This window comes from Taurulus bubalis, assembly GCF_910589615.1.
Source record: "Taurulus bubalis genome assembly, chromosome: 1".
NCBI lineage: Eukaryota > Metazoa > Chordata > Actinopteri > Perciformes > Cottidae > Taurulus > Taurulus bubalis.
In genome coordinates this window covers 42,019,453-42,043,418 of record NC_136589.1, presented here as the reverse complement: position 1 = coordinate 42,043,418, position 23,966 = coordinate 42,019,453, and the positions used below count along the sequence as shown (strand labels likewise).

The following is a 23,966-nucleotide window of genomic DNA, read 5'->3' as shown; positions in this document are numbered from 1 at the left end:
AACTTCACAATGGGAATCCAGCTGCGATGGGGGTGAGAGACGATACCCAGCAGCAACGAAGCCATGCAGGTAGTTTTACTGTCCAAGGTTTGGAGAGACCAACTTTGTTCGTAGGTTCCTTAATATTATAACGGAGCGGATAATTATTATAAATACTTATCACTCAATCAAAGCCAAACTTCACACAGATACTATTAACATATGGAGCTATGTTATATATTACATTTAAATATAGCAAATATAGTTACGATAAGAAAATACAACCTTTAATGATTATTTTTTTCCTTTTCTGTGCACCATAAACCAATATACAAGTAACACATATATGAACTTATTATCTATGTTCCTAAGGGTTTTCTGTATATTATACCTTTTTAAATTATTCAAATAGGCCTTGTGGTTGAGGAGATAATCAGAATTTAGTAGGGGAATATTAACCATTCGGATTTTCAGAAAACAGGGCTTGGTGCCATACGGTTAATAATGTGGTTTGAGTTAAATTAAATGTGCTTGTTGTGTATAATACTAATGTGTGTTACGCAACCGTCACTGGGTGAGTACGTAAGTCACATCATCAAAAGTAAAGTAAACACAACGTTTCCTGGTTTCTCCTGAGACGCGTTCAGCGGCCTGCTGGGTTAAAGTCCTGCGTTTGTTTCTGTGTGAACCTTCAGGACTATTCGGCATAAGGTCTGCAAAACGATTACAATACATCCGGACAGTTATTTTTTCATGTTCACTAAGCAGAAGTGTGATGTTTTTATACCCTGCGACAAGTCTTACAGGGTTGAGGATGGCGTACGAAGGTGTAGCGAGCATTCGACTTGCCGCCGTCATGGTTCCTCATTTGTCGTCATGTAGCAAGAATGCTAATTTACTCTTCTTTAATCTCTTCTGTACAGCAGTTATCTCCACATCACCTGACCTTCAAACCATCTGCACCTGCTCCCAATTCCCTAGTCAACATCCCAGCGCATATATATATATATATATATATATATATATATATATATATATATATATATATATATATATATATATATATATATATATATAGCTGCCTTTTTACAAATTGTTCATTTGTCTCCACGATCTGTTTCACTGAGCCGTGACTTTGTTTTGCAGGAATGTTATTGAAAGAAAAACATCTACGATCCGGTTGTGACAGTAATTAATTCATATTCAATCTTGTTTTCAATCTTATCTTCAATTCAAGTTGGACGTTGATCCATTAAAGCAGGAAAGTGTTGGGCGTCAGATGAGACGTAACCGGGTCATCTCGTGTTATCTCTGTAGTGTAATTTGTTTCTGATGCCGGAGAAAAAAATAATCACAAAAAATGAAGTTTTCAGAAATGAGGAAATAGTGGTGTGTTTATATTCCCTTTCACACGTGGGCATATTTTAAATTGCACAATGGGGATTTTAACAGGTTTTCAAGGGCCTGAGAGGTCATGAAACTCATTCAGCAAATAAATGACTGTGAGAACTTTCAATACGAGTGAAAAAGGAACGAAGAAAAAACATAATTGCCTCCACTCTTTGCCTCCACTCTCCCCAAACATTATGCAGCATTATGCACCGAGACTCTCAGGAGGCTACTTTATTATTTACATCGAAACAAGATGCCCGAACACGCTGCGATGACATCATCATCATCGTGGCTCTCGGTCCCCAAAACCCGCCTCGAGTGGAATAGTGTCAGTTATTCTCCGGATAGCTAACAAGGTTCAAAATCATTGTTATTTGTAAAAAAAATAAAAAGTAGCTTTTCGCTGTGTCACTGCTAATGGGTCGAGAGGAAGAAAAAAAAGGCCTCATTGAGATTCACAGAAGGATGCTGGAGTTTTGTAAAATAAAAATAAAAAAGAGACGTCTGCAGTTTCACGACCACGATTCAGATATTTGTGTTATTTTTATTAGTCCGCGGGGAAGCGGACGCACGCGGTTTGGTGTTCTGGGATCATCGTGGACCGCGTGGCTCATCATCTCTGAAATGTCAGGATGTCACGGATTATTTATCTGACCGCACATGAAATAAAACTCGGTCGTAAAAAAAAACCACAGCTGCAATATCGCCCAACTGGGAACCACTAGTAGCAGAAACCTTGACGCTGAGCGGTTGGAGGTGTGAACGCCTGCTAAAAGGTCACATGACGGCTTTAATGGCAGTCAAATAAAGCACAGGACTTTCCCCCAGGAGACCTGTGTCCATGTCAACGTTGACTTAGGTTGACCTTGGTTTTGTTATACAGCTTTACTGACGGCAGTCGCGTATCAAGCTTCCCAAATTTAAACCAGTCTTTTCCTAAACCTGACCACAAGGTTCTGTTGTGTAAGAAAACCTGAAAACTAAGTAAACCAACGTTTTTTTTGGGGTACCTAGTTTGAAGCATCGAGCCGCTGACCGACCGTCGGTGTGTTTGACGAGTTGGGAATGAGAATGTGTTGAGAGAGTCCAGCTTGGTTTGCTTATCACAGTTCTCGCAGTTTGTGAAACGGTCCAACAATCGCGGAAAAGCTTCCCGATAATGAAAAAACATTTTGAAGGGGGAATTTAACACTTTGAAAACACACCTATTTTTAGGCCTCTGCTCAAAAATGTCATCCCCAAACTAAAAAGGGTGTATCTCTGCAAACATTAGGACTATTTGAATAAGTTTGGTGTTACAATAAAAGGTGCACATGTGAGATTTTGATCAGATGTGCAATTATCAGTCTATATGTTACTGGTTAAGAGTGAATGAAGATGACGCACCGAAAAAATTAAAAGGTTTCTAGAAAGAAAGCACTTTAGGATGGTTATTTCTTTGAAATGATGCAGCTGTAAGGTCCAACTCTAACCCAAATCATAGCACAATATGTGAACATTCTCTAACCCACATCATAGCACAATATGTGAATATTCTGTCTGCAAAGGTTGACTTTGATAAAGTGAAGCAGAACAAAGTTACAGAGGGTTTAGAACAGAGAACATTCAGGCGAGGACTCGCATTGGGGCACATCTGTGACATTTTAATTTTCTCATGCACCAGACCATATATTTCACTTGTATATTACTTATGGTGTTCAATACATCCAAATACATTGAGTATTGGGCATTTTTTTCATAAAACAAGCTATGATTTACAGTTTTATATAACAATCAGTCTCAGTCTGGGATTGGTTTTGAATTGGTTTTAAAATGGCTGGTTACATTGTAATCCTATTAAAGTATTACAGTTAAACTACTAGTTGCTTTCTTTTACATCTGACTAAAGCCGAAATATTTTGCATGAAGAAAAATGAAGTGTATCACATTCAAAAGGCCGTACGGGGTGACTCGTGGGATCATGGGAGCCAAAGACCAACGATCGAGCCCTCTGCCGTCTCGAGGTAAACGACCCCCTGACCTCCAGGTTTAAACCGATGGGCGCGGCAATCAGGAGGTTGTTCCACTGGTTCCACTGGTTTGAAATCCTCCGAGCGACGGTGAACGAGAGCAGTTTATTAAATGATTCAAGCCCAATCTCCACTCATATTTACAACTCGATTAATACCGTTCCACGTTCAGGAACGATTAGCACTTCAACGAGACTGGACGGGAATCATTCAAACTAATGATTCCCGTCCAGCGAGGACCCTTCTGGCATTCAGTTGATCGTTTTCATCGATGTCACGCGGGCCGTGACCCCAATATCCTCCACGCCGTCACTCACCATTAGCGCGTTCATAAGCCGGCGTCCGGCGGCGGGGGAATCGAACTATTTGCATAGAAAAATTGCATTTCCTGCGCGCGACAGGAAACGGACAGTTTTTGCATAATTACCAATGATGTGCGGCTCCCGGGCCGGACTTCCACGTGCACGTCGGAGGATTAGCAGGACGGTGCCGTGATGGACGAGGAGGACGAAGAGGAAGATTTGATTGCATGTGTTGCCCCTTTATTTTAATTCCTTTGTGTCTGTTGTAAGTGCAGGTTTTACAGATTAATGCCTTTTTTTTTTCTTCCTCTTTTAGATTTTCATCGTAAATGGTACGAAGGCATCTTGTTTAATTCTTCTTGGTCTGAGAAAGAGAAAAACATGCATCACTTAAAACTGTTGAGCCCTAGGGTCCCCTAATTAAAAAAAAAATGTTAGGTATCAAATTAAACATAAGAATCAGGGCTACAATAATATATAATCCCCATGCACAACCTCTAAACACAACTCAAACAATAAATAGGATTAGGGGTTAGGGTTTAAAGGGCTACGCTGCTGTAAGTGTGACATTTGGTGCTGGGCCCGGATTTAGGAACTGAGGTTTGAGAAACTGTCTGACTTCCTGAGTCCGAGATAGCGGGACATCCCAAGTTCTGAGGGGAAGTTCTTTGATCACGGCGGGTAATGACGTGTTTTCTTCTACGCTCTCTGCAGCCTCAGATCTCCCGTCCGGAGTGAAAACCAGCAACCCTCTGAGTAAAAACAGCATCGACAGAAATCAGTCTTTATGCACATCTGAGGAAGTAGCCAGCCCGCCTCCTCCTCCCAGTCGAATGTAAATGTGATGCTTGGTTTGGATTCTGTTTGGAGTTGCGATGGCGGACATAAAACCTGCAGTCAGCCCTCCCGCAGGCCGGGACATTTATTATGGAGCAGCTGAGTGAAACCAGTTCAGCTAATCAGTCCCCATGAGGGGGCGAGTGAGTCTCACTCTCTCTCTCTCTCTGTGGTTTAATGTTGAGTTGTGTTAACCTCCCTGACTGCTGCCACAGCACCAAGTTCCCAGAGTTCCCAGAGTTCCCAGCATTCAGAAAACCAAACGTGGGCCACGGAAAAACACAACAGATCAAAGTATACAAAAGACAAATTGGATGAAACAAGACACAACGTGTTGTGTTATATTGTGCGCTCGGAGGTTGTGGCTTCATTTACAGACATCTAATCTAGCTCTTGGTAATAAGGGTAATAAGGGCATATGCATAATATCCCCAAAATGTCTGAACTATTACTTTAAGAAAGGGGACATCATCTTCCTTCATGAAAGAAAAAACTGGGGCAGAAAAATACCCACATGAACGGTTTCAAAGGAAGGATGAGATCGATAGCCGTGGATTGACTTGCAGAGATAATTCCTAAAATGTCGCTGTTTTTTTCCTCCTATGAATGAGGAAAAACATGAACTACTACCAGCAATCGCTGCTGCAGCTGCAGATATTATATATATATATATATATAATTTATACATATACGTCACGGCTGCTAGTCGGTCAAAGTGAGAATGCACAAATCAGGACAAGTGAGCTTGATTATCAGGCTCGTTGCTGTGAACATTGTCGGTACAAAAAAACATTTTGCCTCCTGAATGTGGAGCAGACAGTTTCTAGATCAAATACGCCGTCTGTTCTCCTCCTTCTGTGCAAGGACTGTTGGATATAAGTAGGGCTGCAACAACGAATCGATAAAATCGATAAAAATCGATTATCAAAAGTGTTGGCAACGGATTTCATTATCGATTCATTGTGTCGTGCGATTATTACGCCGGGCAATAAGTCGCGGAGAAAAACAAAGAGTGGAGCAGAGCAACTGGCCGGCTAGCGTTTCTGAGATTGGAGTGAGAAACGAGAAAAGCTGAGGTTGTGATCTTCTCAAAAATAGAAGATCTTTGACCAGTCAAGTCTTGGCCAATCAGCGTCTTTGACAGAGTAGGTCCCACTACTTGTAAAGACATTTAAACGGGGGGCCCTGCAATAAGGTGGCACTGGTGAGGTGGTCTTTGAAGGCAAAGTGTTCCCTAGTGTGTCCAAGTATGGCGTCACAAACCTACAGATAAATATATAGAGAGAGACAGATAAAATGTGGGGAAATATCTACTACAAACAGGCTTCATACTACAGACAAACGCCAACAATCAGAATTGACAAAAAACTATGTTTTGTGTGTCTTGATGGCGACACACACACACACACACACACACACACACACACACACACACACACACACACACACACACACACACACAGTTGAATTAGTATTTTAGATAAAGTTATAGTCTGATATGATATCCACCCAAATCTAACAATGTCCAACATGTGTTCTGCTGTGGGAAATATAACACATTAAACTCTAACACAGGCATCTGCTCATTTGGACACTCTCCTCTGCAGCAATCCTTCAAGCTCATCTTCCTTCATAGCCCGGCGCTTCCTCGCTGCGCAGAGCCACTGCTTTGCTCCACACTTAGCATCAAGCTAACCAGCTCCGGTTAGCATATCGGCTTGAGGAGAAGCTCTCGTCAGTGCTTTGCTGCTGAATTTTTAAATCCGGACGTTCGGGTTCCAACTCTTTCAGCCTCATCTTGTCAACATCTGACCGTCGGTTGAAAGGTGTTTCGCGTAGAGATGCCACAGAGTTTTCAGTCGCCATACTGACATGATCAAAGTCTCTGCTAGTGTTGCTCGCGTAGCTACGTGGGAGCTGTATGGGCTGTAAGGGAATGATAAAGGTCTCTGATTCGACGAATAGTCCAACCACGTTGCAATAAGAAACGATGTCATTGGCTAGGGCGCACTTTTGTGCGCCCGAAGATTCTCGTTTCATCCGCCAAAGCTCAGAAGTTAGGAGAAAGTCACCAGATGAAGATATTAGCTACAAAACAAAAACAACACACATTCATAAGTGCATTTGAAGGGATTGGAGGATAGCAGTGAGGTTGTAGACCGCAACAAAACTGAACATCCCTCACCGTCCCCTTTCAAACATATTGGAGAATCCATGGTGGCTGCAAAACATTCATGTGTACAATGCTAGGCACAATTTCAAACCAGCCCCTTCACCGTCCCCCACACACACAACACAAGTTAGCGCAACTCGTATAGACATTAGACAGGCTGTTTTCATGGACACATGATAGATTTAGAGGTTTGCATTATGGAATAAACATACCGTTGTGTACCTGAGAAAATGTTGCATGTGTTGATTATTTAAAGTAACGTATTGGAATGTAATGTCATTGTCCACCCAGAAAACTGTAAAAATGAGTTAGCTTAACCTGACAAGGCTCACATGATGGACCAGCTGTTCTCATTGTAGTGACTATCTCAGCTGCTCCTAAATAGAGAGGGAATTATTATCTGGCTTTGAAATTAGACACTAGCCAATTTTGTTTTTATAAGCCCCACCTCCCTCTACCTGCAGCAGAGCTTGTAGCCTAATCATGTAGATTTGAAATCCTGTGTTATTGTGATTTCCTTTTTTATTGGATGTGCTGCAAATGCATGTAATTGTGTTTAATGAAAAATGCTATTCCACAACTTTTTAGTATGAAATAAGACCTTGGCAAAAGAACATTTTTACATTCGGAAAATTAGATTTGCCAATTCATAGAACTAATGTTCTCCATCATTTGGATGGCACTAGTATGTGATGCAACAGCCTATGATGGTAAAGATTGTTGTCTGGGTTGTCTAATCCTGCCCGAGTATTCTTGGGAGAGGTTCCTTTAATTCTATTTACATGACCAAAAATAGTTAAAAGAGCAAATGGTGAAAATAGTTTCACTATGTACTATATACTAGCACTGCAGCCTTGAATTAAACTTTTCAAAGTATATTTACATTATCTTTACCTTTTTCTGAAGCATTTTAAAGGACATATGTTGGCTGGAATACTGTGGGAATACTGATGATTAAACTAGGTCTTTATGACTCATAGAACATATTTTTTGCTTAACTAGCAATCTTAAAACACCCCTACAGTATGGCTGGTGGAAAAGCTAACCTGGTCGGCCGTGTCATCTAAGTACAGCTGAAGATCAGGACTACCAGGTGGAGATATGCCCTGTATAGGAGGCAAAATATATTATCGAAGCACATTGATAAAATAAAAAAAATCCCAGTGAGAAATTTAGTCTTTATATGGAATGAAAGAGCACATAAATCCCTAACCTCAAAATCTGCAGGGCTCAGGTGAGGACTGATTCTGTCCTCTTCATTGTTGTGGTCATCAGTGAAATCCAAAGCCTGAGGTAGATTTTAAAATGTACAAAGTGGTTTCAACTATTTGCCACCTTAAAAGATGTTTAAAATAATAAAACAGTTGATACATCACAAGGGGTAGCACATGTGTGAGCAGACTTACATCCAAATGTCTTCTTTTCAATCTTGAACGAGATATTTTAATAGTGTTGTTTGGCTCCAAGTACAATTTATACTTACGTTTGGACATTCTAAAATTCAAAAGTACATCATTAATAAAAGAGAGAAAAATAAATAACAAAATAGTGAATTCAAAACACAATTAATTTACTTTTGAGACACTTAAAACCACTAAAATACACTTAATTTATAACTTATAACTAGAATATTTTAACAATTTAGTTAAACTTAACTAGCTGTTTGGCAACTAAATGCTTGGATCACAGCATCAATCTATAGTATTGACATCAAATCCGTTGCCTATTAGGGTTTAAGCTTAAAAGTCATGCAGCCTAACAAATCCACCTTACACTCATATTGTTGAAAAACCTCACGCGCTTCCCGCTATCACTTTATGTCCCCTCACGCATACAGTAAATACTGATAGTACATGTTTGCCTATGTCAAATATATGTAAGGAGATTGTTCCCTCTTCCAATATCAAGGATTTTGACAGTAATGTAGGTTGATGTGATATTAAGAAGATTTACTGGGTGCGCTGGCAGGAGGAATTCTTCATGGCTCAGATATTGCTTCTGAAGGGTAAGTTATACAGCTCATGTATTTCATTAATTACTAACGTTAAACAGTTAACTAAACGAAATAGCGAACCTGTATAGCTGTATTTAACGCTACAGTTAGTTAGTTAGTTAGTTAGCCACAACCCCATTTAACTGTTAGCTAGCCCTAGGTTCTCCCCGCTAGCTCCCCGCTGTAGCGAGCTAGCGCTGCTGCTAGCTCCCTGGTAGCTCCTCGACAACCACCGAAGGTAGCAGGACCAGCCCCGGCTCGACTCAAGACTCGGGTAGCGGGGACGCGGGCAGTAGCAGCAGCAGCGGGGCGATAGCAGCAGCAGCGGGGCGATAGCAGCAGTGCTAGCTGGCTACAGTGGTTAGCTAGCGGGGACAACCACCGAAGGGAGCGGGACCAGCCCCGGCTCGACGCCCGAGTCTGCCGTCGAGCCGGGGCTGGTCCCGCTACCTTCGGTGGTTGTCGAGGAGCTAGCTAGCGGGGAGCTAGCAGCAGCGCTAGCTGGCTACAGCGGGGAGCTAGCGGGGACAACCACCAAAGGTAGTAGCGGCTTAGAACCCGACTATTATGGTAAATGTGGGGGGAAAAAGTCAACTCGGACTCGAGGGCACACGACGGGACGTGTGGATTTGTGTACAACAGAATATTTGGGAGTTGGGGTAACAGCTGGAGGAGGTCCATCTGTGATGGGAAGTGGCTGGTTCACGTCCCCAGGTGTTCCATCAGATAACATCTGGGGCGACTCAGAGGTTGTGTGTGTGTGACGCCGGGTGTTCGAGACCTCCTCAATTCATAGAGCGGCTCAAATCTACTGTCACGCGCCAACACGGTGCACCCAGTGTTGGCTAAAGGTCTGAGCTCAATGCCATTTCTCGGCCAACTTCCCCCTCTATCTGTCTCACTCCGGCGGCGTTGGCAGTGGAGGAGAGCGGCGCCGAGCCGGGAACGAAGGAGAAGACTCAAGGTGATAACGGAGGGAGAGATAAAAATAAATAAAGCACACACACACACAACGAGCAGCGGCGTGTTCAGACGGATGCGTTCGAGAGCTATTAGAACCTGTCACAGTTGGCTCGTCACAGATCTGGTGCACACACACATACACACATACACACACACAGACACGTGTCTGCCTGCCTTCTCTGGGAATCAAAGACTGCAGTAGGTATTTTCGACGTGCAGACTTGAGCAATTTTCAAAGATAAGAGCTGCGACTGAGTGGCTCCTCCGCCATCTGGGTGGAAGCGTGTGTGTGTGTGTGTGTGTGTGTGTGTGTGTGTGTGTGCGCGTGTGAGAGAGAGAGTGAAAGAGAGACAGACCAAACGCCAAACTGTTTCTGCAAAAGTCACCCAGCGTTGCGGAGGAGGGACACCTGTGGCCGTACGAAAACTATGCTAACATGCAAAGGTGTGATCTGGCAACACAAAATGGCAACAAAAATAATTGAAGGCCTACTTAACTGCCTCACGATCTTTTCCTAAACCTCACCGAGGAGTTTCCTGTGAACACGGACAGCGAGTCGAGAGCGAGAACGTCAAGTGGAGACAGCAGCCGTCCTCCTGAGCTTCAAAGTGTCGCTTCGCGTGGTTACCCTCACGCGACGTGAAGTTATTAGTCGGCTATATCCTTTGAAAGCGGTCGGCGACCGCTTCAACACAACTCTTTGTGTGTCTGCAGCACGTTGTGACAAAAGCTCCGTCACCGCCAAACACTCACTGAACGTTTATCGTCACATTCACACTCCCGATCTTCTTCTTCTGCACAATGTGTCACTCGTACTCCAGGCAAGTTATTTTTTTTTTATATTTTAGGACAGTAGTTTAGCGTACAACGTATATATTCGTACCAGCATATATAGCATCCACCGTTTTTTTAAGTTGGGTAGCTTTGTACAATTCGGGAGAGTGCAAAAACAAACAACAACAAAAACACATCTGACGAAGAGGGAGACTTGAGAGAGTGTGGTTGAGCTCAATGTGGCTCACTCGGCTAGAGCGACGTTAAACGGTCATTCATGATCTGGCTTTAACGTCAGAAAATGAACTTGTTGGGGCTTCTTCGGCTGGTAGAAGGAAGAGAAAGAAAAAACGGCAGTTCCTACAAACTCAAACAGGATGAAGTAAATTCACCTTGACTACCAGATTACCTGCTAAACATTTGGGTTGTTTGCATGAGAGCATGAATGAAACCTCAGCGCTAAAAGTCCATCCAACCAAGAACATAAGATAAGATAAAGATAATACTTTATTAGTCCCGCATTGGGGAAATTGCAGGATTATAGCAGCAAGAGACACATAGTAAAATAAAATAAAAAACAAGTAATGTAAATAAACAGTAAAGAATCTACAATAGTAGTATTATATATACAGATGGAATAAAACATGTATTTAAAGTGGCTACATTGTTGCTTCCTTACCTTCCATCAAGCCGCTTGCAGTTCTCTGATCGGCCAGAGGAGGCAGCGCTGTGATGCCCGATGGCCCGGCACTATTAGCTATTAGCTATGTTCACAAGGGTTTTCTGTATATTATAGCTTGGGGTTGAGGAGATATTCAGTGTTTAGTTGAATGCAAAACATTCGCAATTTTCTCCATTAAATTGCTGAGGTAAGAAAGGTTTTAAAATACCTCTGTGGTGCTTTAAAACATCCCAGCTCGGTTAATTCACCTGACCAATTTATTTTACTTTTTTCTTGCATTCATGCCGCGCTTTCTTTAGTCTGGAGCAACCAAAACACATTGAAAAAAGTAAAAAGTGTTGAGTAAAACATTCAGGGTTGAACTCAGTGACTTTCAACCAGCTTTATCCCTAAATAAATAAAAGAAACGCTGACCTGTAGTTGAACTAGATGTATAATAAAGTGATGTAACGTGCAGTAATATGATTGGGTTAAATGGTGAAATAGTCATATTTCAATAAAACATTTTGCATCTCCCAATTCTGGCCCGTTATTTAACATATAGGGAATTAATTGATGAATTATTTGCATTTTCTATGCTTAAATTCTTTATTATGCAGCTGTCTGCAGTGGCCATGTAACTCACTTTTTGTTTTAAATACATTAAAATGATTGTAATCTTTTGCATATATCGTGCATTTTTTTCCTCAATTATTCTATTTTTCTTTGCCTGTTATATATTTATATATATAGATATATATATATCTATATATATAAATATATATATAGATATATATATATATATAAATCATATATGAAGATGATTCTGTAGAGGTACTGTTGTGTACCTGTGCAAATGGCAATAATAATACAATAGAAATAATTACCGACAAATGTACCTCTTTTTTTTTTTTTGGCCCTCCCCAAAAATGAAGAAGTCCGCCAAACCAAATGCATAGTTTGTCACTACAACAGAAAAGAGTCGTGCCTGCGGCTATGTCAACACTAATACGCTTTCTTTTTTTTAATTAGGAATAAATTTCATACATGACTTCTGGTTGTACAGAAGTCATTTATATAGGCTTCTATACAACCAGATTTGTGTGTTTTGAAAAGCTCATATCTTGAGTCCTTCTTGCCTTTCAATACAATACAAAGTGCATTTTTCATGGTTTTATCATAATCCGACAATAAAAAGGAACATAATCCATAAATATGGCCAAAATGTGTTGGATATGACCCGTTAGCAACATGCTACCGACGATTGGCGCACCTTTCTAGATAGATTACGACCTACTGAGTGTGCCAATACTTTGCACAATGTGTTACTTTACTCATTTTGAGTGGCTCAAAGAAAAACTACGTCATTAAAGCAAATATGAGACGAGAGGATGATGGACACAGAGACAGAGAGAGAGAGAGAGAGACAGAAAGACAGAGAGAGAGAGTCAGAGAGAAAGAGTGATAGAGAGTCAGAGAGAGACAGAGAGTGATAGAGAGAGATTCAGAGAAACAGAGAGAGAGTCAGAGAGAGAGAGAGTGTGACGGATGAGAGTCCAGTCATCAGCATTTCATATTTGCTCCTCCGCGAGAGAAAAAAATGAATTAAAAAAACCCAACCATCCATAATGCATCACTAGTCTCCTAGCAACAGCTCGGGAACCTATGGCAACAGGATCCTAGCAACAGCGACAAACTGCCGCCTCCTGGTGCGTCAATCAGGAGGAGAGAGGATGAAGTGGGCTTGTTTTCCTCGCACAGCTGATTGGGCACACACACACACACACACACACACACACACACACACACACACACTTACATTTCTGGATCCACTACATGATGCTTCTTTTTCCTTATTTGTTTTATGTGGTAGTTCATGTGGTATAGTTTATTCATGTGCAGTGCTGTAGTGGTAAAATTAGGGGTGGGTAAACTATGAATTGTGTGATCATACAGACCTCGACACGATGCAACGCGATGCACAAACACAAAGCGTTGCGACTCTGTAAAGCTGTCCTGGCTATATTGCTTCATGTTTTCAGTTAAAAAGTCATATACAATCAATGACAGTGAATACATGTGTTTGTAGTTTATTAAATTTCAAGAAAACAGTAAAGAAAAGTATGTCAACACAACACAACAAGACAATTGCTAGATTAAGAACTATCTAGATATGGAGTCTCCTTTTTACAGTACACTTGTCCTCCACGTGATGAAGATGAAGATGAAAGTGATTCATACAACAGCGTTTATATGTTCAACAATATGAAACGTAGTCTTAGGTGTTTTTAAAATAACACCAAATTTATTTTGGATTATTCCAACGGAAGAATACAAGGCGCATGGAACTTTGAGGTGCGTAAACGCCACTTAGAGGTGGGTAAGCGCTTTTTAGAGGTGCGTAAACGCTATTTCCAAAATTCCAGAGGTGCGTAAACGGCGTTTACGTGCGTTTACCCTCCACTACCGCCCTGTTAATGTGGTAGTACCGAGTATATACACTCACTGATATGGCGTAATACTGAAATGGTGAGAAATGTCTGTGACAAATGAGAAACAGCCTGTGACGTCACCCATTGGTGCCGTCGCCATCTTGGATTTGCAACCAGAAGTGACACGAGAGGGCGGAGCTGAGCACAACCAAATGCTGAATAAGACATTTTTAGTCGACCAAAAATGGTGCAATTAACAAAAAACAAGGACAACTTCTAGACCGGACAACGTCGTGGAAGCGACCTGTCTCTCACAGTAAGCCCCGCCCTAAAGCATCCCCTGCTTTATGGTCTGTTTGACTCTAAATGACCATAATTTACTAAATGAACATCATGCTGTATTGAAGAAGACTTGAAACTAGAGATTGAGACATAAACTCATGTTTACAATGTTTACTGAGGGAATACATCAAGAGAGAAGTAGAGTCATTTATATAGACTTCTATACAACCAGAGGAGTCACCCCCTGGTGGTCAGGAGAGAGAATGCAGCTTTAACACATGAAGCATATACTTCTATACAACCAGAGGAATCGCCCCCTGCAAAAGTACAGAACCAGGTACGTGTAATGTTTTACATACTTTCAGAAGTTTTCTCTCTGTTGAAAATCGAATACCTTTTTCAGACTTTTGTTTTCCAACTGGCGTTTTCTTTATCACAGTTTGACAGAGTGCTAATAATTGAAGTCGATTTAAAATCATAAAGTAGGAAACAGTCACAGAAGTAGCCTCCTGCATGGTTTTAAATGGGTTTCCTCCTATCTGTATCCGACCCTGTTGGTCTGGCCGCTAAAGCTAATATCAGCCCTTCAGTCTGAGGAGACTCTCTGCACCCCAGGGCAAAATAAATAAAAAAATGTAGAAGGAAAAAAAACTCCATCTTTAACTTTAAATGAGTTGTAATGGCGTCTGTGGCTCTTTTCGCAGATCAAATATGGCCTCGCATCCTGCAGACTCGTGGGGGCTTTTCAATTCCCGAGGTCCAAAGGTGTGAGTATTATCTGGAGATTCATTCCCTGGGCCTAAAGAGGGGAATGAAAAGTGAGGCTTAACTTACCTGCCTTTTTTTTGTGAACTTGACGTGGCTCATTCTTCATTCAGTGTCGGGCAATCATCAAACCAAGAGTGAAGGAGGAGGAGGTGGAAGAAGAGTATTTTTCAGGTTTCTCAGTTAAAAGCAGAGGTTTGTTTACACTGTGATTTGCCAATTTGGGTTTGTTTGCTCACGAAAATTGAGGGAATCATTTCTATTGTATTGAACGTTTGAGTGGAGAGGCAGATTACGCAACAGGTGGTTTGAGATCTGCTTTTTTAATTGTTTCCGTTGCTGTGAATCTGGGCTGCAATTGGAATCCAACTTTGAAGCCCACAGAGGGGATGTGACACGCCCACAGAGGGGATGTGACACGCCCACAGAGGGGATATGACACGCCCCCAACTGATGTGACACGCCCACAAAGGGGATGTGACACGCCCACAAAGGGGATGTGACACGCCCACAGATGGGATATGACACGCCCCCAACTGGATGTGACACGCCCACAGAGGGGATGTGACACGCCCACCAATGGGATGTGACACGCCCACAGAGGAGATGTGACACGCCCATCGACGGGATGTGACACGCCCACAAAGGGGATGTGACACGCCCACAAAGGGGATGTGACACGCCCACAGAGGAGATGTGACACGCCCACAGAGGGGATGTGACACGCCCACATATTATTAGTTAGCATGAGAACATTTTAATTATAGTTTTTTGACCCAATGCAGGAATTTCAGCCTATTACTACGACACACTGCAAGATAGTAGGATACTCAAGAAAAGCCACCGTATACCGATGGTGAGAACATAAAGCACGACAACGGCAATAAACCAACATCAACCACCATGTTCTGAACATCCACATCACAAACTAACCCCAACCAAAAACAACATTCAGCTATTTGGCAGAACGGGCTGAAATATACGTGTCTTCAAACATAGTAATAACCCAATTGATAAAATATGAAGATGCTCAATAGTGGCGATCCTTCTGTACCTGCAAGTAGAAACTAAATCATCAATTCCCTCAGAGGACGGACCTTCAGAAGCACTGAGCCGAATGCCGCCGCAAGCTTGCGTGTCTGTTTTTTAAATAAAAGTGTGTGTTGGCCGCTGTGTGCCGACGCCATTAAAACTTGTGACAAATAGGAAAAAGCTCGGTGCTCGCCGGGCGATCTCCCCGCGCCGCTTCATCTGGAATTAAAAGGCCCGACTCTGCATCGGTGTGTGGAAATGGTGAGTGAATGCACCGTGCACTTTGAACAAGTAATTAAAGGGAACTTTCTGTTGACATGACACCCAATCATCCAGGATCACGTTTTTGGACTTTTGGATATTTAATATTTAAACCATTTTTTTTCTCTCCGCTCACCGAGGGGTGATTTTAATCTGAATTGCAAATGTCCCCGGGTCGCCGGTGGCTGCCGTGCCATTTCAAAGTGATTCCGTGTTGTCTGGATGTGATATTCAGAGAGGGGAGAGAGGTGAAACAAATGAGATGAGATGATGACCGTCGAAGGGAAACACGTTCCTGTGAGAGAACAGACGATGAATTCCTCTCCCTGCATTTCATATACATACATATATATATGTATATATATAAATATATGTATATAGAGAGAGACAGAGAGAGAGAGAGAGAGACTGACTGTTTGTCTTTCTGTCGTCCAAATCTAAGTGGATGAGTGAATCACATTGTAGAATGCAAGCAGTCTGATGAAAAGCAATCTAGAAAAAGATTGAAACAAAACAAAAAAAGCCCAGTTTGTATTTTGCATTCATGCTACTGGAAGGATCGGTGATGAAGGAATACAATTCAAGTCACTGTTTTGACACCAAACACAGAACCAAGTTGTCCAAGGTGAGCCCCAGACCACATAAAGGTGAGTCCAGACCACATAAAGGTGAGCCCCAGACCACACCTGCTCACATGTTCTTCCTGCTCACAATTAGTTGTTGGACCAGTTATGTCCTTCTCAACTATGACAAAAAAGCTTTGAACAAAGTAAATGTAATAATGTGCGTTTGATGTTTGTCTTTGTTCTCTTTCAGTTTGAAGCGTAGGGCCACAGTGAAGGGCATCGAGAGCCTCGTCGTCTTCTTCCGTCTCCGTTCCACGCGAGACGGACGTCTAGACCACCTGACACGTGGACTTGGACTTGATTGGACGCTCAGGTAACCCCGAAGGAACGCTGGCGTCCATTCTCTAAACTTCCACATCGTCCACGTGGCTTCAAACGCCCCGCGGCAAGCTCGCCACCTGTCACTCCTCCAGTTTCCAACTCCCAAAATGCGACGTGGGCACAAGGGAGTGCAAATCATTTATTTTTATTTATTTATTTTTAAGTTGACATGTCGTCAAAGTAAGTGTTGCTTGGGGACTTGAAATACAGAGTAGACCTGCGTAGACGGCCAACTTCCTGTCTCTCGTTCCTCTCACACCTTTTCTAAACAGATATCACCCCCCCCCCCCCACCCCCCTCTTTTTTATTGTCTCACACCTCATCACGTCTTTATCGATGTCTTCCGTCTTCCCTTCCTTCTCTCTTTGTCCTCCTCTCTCCGGTCTGCTCTGTCCTTAATTCATCCTTTTCGCTCCTGTTCTCTGTGCTCTCGGTTCAATTTCTATTCAATTTGCTTCATTGCCATGAATGTTGGATGAGCAGCGGTGCAGAATCAGTGAAAAAAAAAAAAAAAGGATACAAACTATCTACAACTTAACACTAAATGTCTCTCCCTCCCTCTTTGTCCTTTTTGTCACACTTTGTCATATTTTACTGCCTTCCTCTCACTCTCTCTCTTTTTTCACTCTCTCACTCACACACACACACACACACACACACACACACTGCCTCTCAGAGGAGAGGATTTTTTTGCTCCATCACTGCTCAGATTAATCAGCAGCCTCCTGCCAGTGTCTGACAGTTTTCCCCTAGTTGGCCGGTCTCCAAATCAGACAGCGTTAGACTCCAGATCTGTCCTGTCTGTCTGACTCTCTCTCTGTCTGTCTGTCTGTCTGCTTCATCCCAATTGGACATAAGATGTCACTGCAGTTTTTTGGGGTATTTACTTGGATTATGAATCCGGACATGGCTGGATGTCTTTTTTTTTTTAGTTTGTGCAGTACATCTAGTGTGACTCCACAAGGAAGTGACAGTCCTGTCTCTCTCCTGTCGGCCGTACCTGTCTGTCTGTTTGCAGTGAGTCAGCATGTCGGCGGAGACCTTAATTTAGTCCGGAGGGAACCTGTGTCTGCCGCTGAGTAACTGTCCCTCACATCCAGCCTCGGGTTGCATTGGAGGGAATTGCCTCCATGTTGATGAACAGACAAACAGTCTATGAACTGTCTGAAACAATGGATATCCGCGGCCCCAAAAGAAATTGCCGCGCGGTTATGTAATAGTATACTGTGACATTTTTGTGACATACCAAACTTTTTCTAACACATTACACTCTTATGACTTTTTATAAATGTAATGACATATTACTACTTTATTAATTACATTTTATAAATGTCATGACATTACTTTAAAGTCTGTTAAATTAGTTTGAAAAGAGAAGAATGAATGATTTACTCCTTAAATATGATTATGATACTTTATTATATAATACAACATAGTACATCATTTATATGATGATTCAGACAACAACATTTATTCTCACAAATTAATGAACACAAATGTAATGACAGAATACTTAACAGAAAGTAGTGAGAACACAATATCTATGATAAAGAAGCTCTGGTGCTTTCTCTATTTAAGACCCATGCAGAGGAAGAGACACAACAACAACAACAACAATAACAATATTCATCAAACATTTTCCTGCAGAGAAATATGAGTTCAGGTAAACAAAGATCATCATGAGCAGTGAGAGCCTCCATGACTAAACAGACACAGGAAGGAGCGCCACCTCAAGAAACTCAAACAACTACACAACAATAATGAGAAGACGTCAAAGTACCGCCCACAATGTTTGATTGACAGGTGAAGGACAATCAGCTCTCAAGAAGAACAATATAAACACAGAATTTAACCCGCTGTCCCTCAAATCCAGTGGCGGGCCGTGGGTTTGGCATCTACGCCTGCTGTCTGTTTAGTTTAACAGCGGATGGCGGCGTGGCGTGACGGCCCGCCACTGCTTAAATAACTTCTGTCTATTTGAGTTTACACAACTCAGTAGTGTCTCCACAACAATAAATCCTAACTCCAGCACAGAGAGGCTGAGTGAATGTGGTCTGGACTCTGTGGAGGAGAGTCATGGTTTCAGAGACGCTGTAGAAGGACAGAACACCTGAACTGTGATCCAGGTACACTCCTACTCTGGAGGACCAGAGACGGGAGTTTTAATATTGTTGTGCCGAAATGTAAAACTGTTTTTGTCACAATTTAACGACCAAGATTTGTCATTCAATCCAAACACATTCATAAATGTTCCCTGTTCTGCTGATATTCTTGTATGAGACTGATACATGAATCCTGTCTCTCTCCACTCCACCTCCCAGTAACAACGTCCAGTCAGACTCTCTCTACTCAGGACCTGATACCAACCAGTGAACCTGTCTGTGTGTCTAGAATAAGACTGTTGTTTACTCATACATGTTGCTTTTCTGTTCCCCTCAGATAATAACAGCATTGTGTTTGCTGTGTTTGGATCCAGTGTGATTTCACGTGAATACCTTAAGAATCCAGCTCTGGTCTTGGGCTCTGGTTGTGAACGTGACAGTAAAACGTCCACTTCAGTCACTGCCAGTGAGACGTTTGTCCACTCGTCCCTCAGGACGTCCTGTAGTTCATCTATGACTTCTGACACAGCCGCCGTCAAGTCCTCAAAGTAGCTCAGAGGACGGATATCGATGCCGGTCGAGTCTATAGATTCTCCGAGTGGTGACAGTGAGGGGTTGTTGTGTAGAAACTGGTTGAGATCCTCTGTGTGTGAGAGCTTCTGCAGCTCAGCGTCGTTCCTCTTCAACTCAGTGATCTCCTGCTCCAGCTTCTCCTGAAGCTCTTTGACTCGACTCACTTCAGTTCTCTGCTGGGATCTGACCTGCTGCTTCACATCAGAGCTTCTTTTCTCCAGAAAATGCAGACATCACAGGCCACATCTTGAGGTCCAGCATAGCAGTGATCAGCAGCAGCAGCTTGGAGTCCAGTCTTCTTCAGTTCCTCCACTAAAACTGCCAGCATGGTGTTTTTCAGCAGGACAGGCCTCGGTGTGAAGGTCTGCCTACACTGAGGGCAGCTGTGGAGTTTCTTCACATCCTCTTCGTCCCAGTGGGCTTTAATACAGTTCATGCAGTAGCTGTGTCCACAGGGAATAGTCACCGGATCCTTCAGTAGATCCAGACAGATGGAACAAGAAAAGGTTTCCCGATCCAGCTGAACTCCTTTCTGCGCCATTTCACCTCTCAGTAGCAACGACTGCAGGGCTCTCAAGCGTCACGCATTGAGCGTGACTGTCACGCATTTCGGTCTTAAGTCACGCCCTCCCGCCACAGATCGTATTTCTCACGCTGAAAAAAACCTCTACTAGGCTATTTGGCGCACAAACATGACCTGGTCGCGCTGCCCTCACCATGGAGGAATCAAGCACGTCTCCCCCGAATCCCCTGGAGTTCTGCCGCGAGGTGCCACTCATCAGCCAATCAAAAAAAAGAAATGGGCTACACGAATAGCCAATCAGAAAAACGTGTCTGTTGTATCTGGGTGAAATGTAATCCAGCAACCAATGAAAATAAAGCTAATAATAATATGGGGGGAGGGGGGCTGGTCTGTGGGCATGGGCGGGGGCGCGGCCGGGGGGGAGGAGGATATTTCACTCTTACCTGTCTTAAAAACTTGAGAGCCCTGCGACTGTCTGAGTTTCACTTCCCGAGAAGCGACTCTGCTTTGACTTCCCACCATCACAGAAGCCTGCAGAGTCGAAAACGGAACAAGGAAGTCGAAAAAAAAAACATGCATTGGGATTTTTAGGGACTTTTTTGGACACCTACAAGCTCGGGGGGTTACAGAGAGTCTTTTATTGAAATCCAACCTAGTAAAACGTTACGGCCGCCGCTGAAAATGACGGCGATGTTAACTTTATGTTCGAAAAGAACTCTTCCCACAAGGCTTGACTGTATTTCAGCAATTTAAATTAATTAGTTAATCAACAATAGCCCTTTAAGCCCTAACCCTAACCAGTCCCCAAACAAACCTAACACTAACCCCTAATCCTATTTATTGTTTGAGTTGTGTTTAGAGGTTGTACATCGGGATTATATATTATTGTAGCCCTGATTTTTATGTTTAATTTGATACCTAGCATGTTGTTTTTTTTGGGGGGGAGGGATTTATACCATGATTTTTTCTTGATTTTCCTGATATAAAAGGGTCCCCTGATAATGGGCGCCGCAGGGGTTAAATAAGTTTAAGGAAACAAATTTCTGGTCGGAAGGAGAAAAATACGTACTTTGAAGTTATGAACGACTCGGATATCAACAGGTTTTTTTTGGAGCAAATATCACAACGCTGTCCTTTTTAAGAAGGCGGTTGAAGGAATGAACGATGGTTCAACAATCCGCCACCAGGGGGGGCGGCACGAGCGGCTCCCGATGTTCCACTTTCACACCCTTTGATGCGATAAACGACGTGTTCGGGCATCGGCCCGTCAAAACGTAATTAATGGGGATAAACATCATTGTGGGAGGCGACATAAAAACACGAGACACGGTCGACTACACTTTGCACTTCTTTTTCAAGCCCTAAATACTTTGGTGCTTTCTGCCGGAGTCGACAACAACAGAATTAAAAGTTAAAATAATCAAATTAACAGGTCATCATACTGTACTTTAATCACACATTTCTTTTGTCTTTTCTTATCTGCGCTCTCTCTCTTTACCACCACTGCTCACTGTCTTCTACTACTTACTCTGACTCTTGCTCCCTCGTCTCCTAAATTGATATCTCCCCCTCTCTCCACTTATTTAATTTGGAATCACATTAATGCTCCGGAGTAGAAAGTTAATTACGCTGCATTTTGAATTATGAATTGCGATACAGTTTGGTAACATATTGCCTCATTCCTCACAGCAGACTGAAGCTGCGAGGAGATTTTTCACAGTTGCTTTGCAGGTATCAAAGGTGCCATGTTCTGTGCTGAATTTTAAATGGACTTGATATCATCTTCTGTTAAAGCCCACATGACGGAAGAAGGGCTTTGTTCCAAAATGCAATATTAAAACGAGTTAATCATGGAAGAATAATTGGCTTTTTTTTCTCAGTTAATATTACTCACTTAGCAGGATCTTTAATGACATTTGTTATGAGAGTTATGAGACTAAACTGTTTTTCTTTCCACAAAAATAATAAACACTAGCACAAAAGTAAAGCTCTACTACATTTCACATTATAAAGGCCAAGCAAACTTAATTTAACACATAACAATCTTAAATTCAGCAGTGATAATGAACAACAAATCGTAATTTTAATTGTAATGATTCCTAAAACTGAAGGGTGATTTTTATGATCTCACGCTATCGTTGGCGGACTCTGGTCCGAGCTATGGCGGATGCTATGCTCTGATTGGCTAGTCTGCGTTCCCGGGAGGCGGGGTTAGCGCTCAATTGCCCAATCACCTCCACTATATTCAGGTGGAGGCATGAATCTCTGAGACAAATGTCAAAACCTGAACAAATAAAAACAGAATAGTCTTCATTTATAAAATTTTCCACTAAAGAAAGAGATGAATAATTGTTTTCATTAATTGAAAAATTTACGTGTCCACACTTACACTTGTTACATGCATACGGTCTTTTCAAAATAAAGTTCTGTCTTCACATAAAACAATTTAAATACTTTTCGGTTTTGGAAAAGATCGTGAATTAGTTTGGTTTGAGATCGTGAAGATCGTGAAATACTTAGTAAGGTTTAAAAAAAGATCATGAAACACTTTATACGGTAGAAAAAAGATTGTGAAAAAGTTAGTTTTAAAAAAGATCGTGAAACACTTAGTAAGGTTTTAAAAAAGATCGTGAAACAATTAATAAGGTTTAAAAGAAAATCGTGATACAGTATGGTTATAGATCGTGAAATAGTTGGTTTTAGGAAACAAAACTTCTTACTTAGGTTTCGGAAAAAGTTACGTTTAACAATGTGAAGATCGTGAAATAAATCTTAGTTAGGTTTCGGAAAAAGATCGCGATTTGGGTTCAAACAACCACAGAAGTGACGTTACTTTTACGTCTGGAAGTTATGTGACAAATATGTCAATGTTGAAGAACAGCGACCCCCCCAACACACACACACACACACACACACACACGCTTCTGCGTGCTTCGTACTTCCTGCTTCACAACTTGAATTTTGTGGCCCCAAAATCGACGAATTACAGCGCATTCATTTTCGTTGATTTAACTGCGAGCGCCGTCTGAGGTCCGCCTGAACAAATGAGTGTTTAATGGCGACTCGCTGCCGACCTCCCTCATTCAATCTGTCCATATTATTATTATTATTATTATTAAGACGTATGCACACGACTTCTAGTAAATATAAGTAGGGATTTGTGTGGAGATCAGACTCAACATTTACACACCATACTGTTCCTGACGCCCCCACCTCCTTCTCTCTCTCTCTCCCCTAAAGTCATTTACATTTATATTGAATTAGAATCCGTTGTGGAGAGCTAGTGGAGGCAGCCGAGACTGATTATAATGGGAGATTACGAGCCGACTGCACCACCATTATGTCGTGTAATGAGAGAGAGAGAGAGAGAGAGAGAGAGGCCCTTGGACGCCCAGATGTCAGGATCTATTTCATTTAGGGAAATAATGTATCTCTGCCCCTCCTCCTTCCACCTATATTCTACCTGTAAATATCATAGAGAGCTGATTCATCCCCTCGTTTACACACATATTTATGGAGCACAATTTATTGGAGACAAATATTCCAACAAGGCGCTATAAGGAGGTTCATCCGACGGCATCGACCTGCAGCCGTGATGCGAGTGTAGGATTACTGTGCGTGAGCTAATGGGTTCAACGTAATGTAGAAGATCGTCCCTCGTGTTTCCTCTCATAAAGCTCTTATGGCCGCGTTGCAAGTAGACGAGTTGGTAAATGAAGAGGAAAATAAAACATGTATCCACAGAAGCGGTTGTATCGCATTCAAATGTCTCGTTTCAACGTTTTCGTCATTTTTAACTCATTGCAGACGGGATAAAGAAATCAGGAATAAAACATCAAACTGCCTCCTGGAGCAGAAGCACGACACCCGATTGGTTTGCACTTTTTGAACGATCCCCTCATGACATCACGTCCTGGCCTGATATCCTGTTTCAGCAAGATCATAAATTAAATTAAAGGACTAATC

The 23,966-nt window shown here is 42.2% G+C and overlaps 1 pseudogene across 1 annotated transcript; it reads right to left on the bottom strand.

Moving 5' to 3' along the window:
- Positions 1 to 18,775: 18,775 nt before the first annotated feature.
- On the bottom strand, positions 18,776 to 20,018 carry LOC306754181 (tripartite motif-containing protein 16-like; annotated as a pseudogene). The gene has a single exon. The product of its transcript is annotated as a tripartite motif-containing protein 16-like (transcript).
- Positions 20,019 to 23,966: the final 3,948 nt, after the last annotated feature.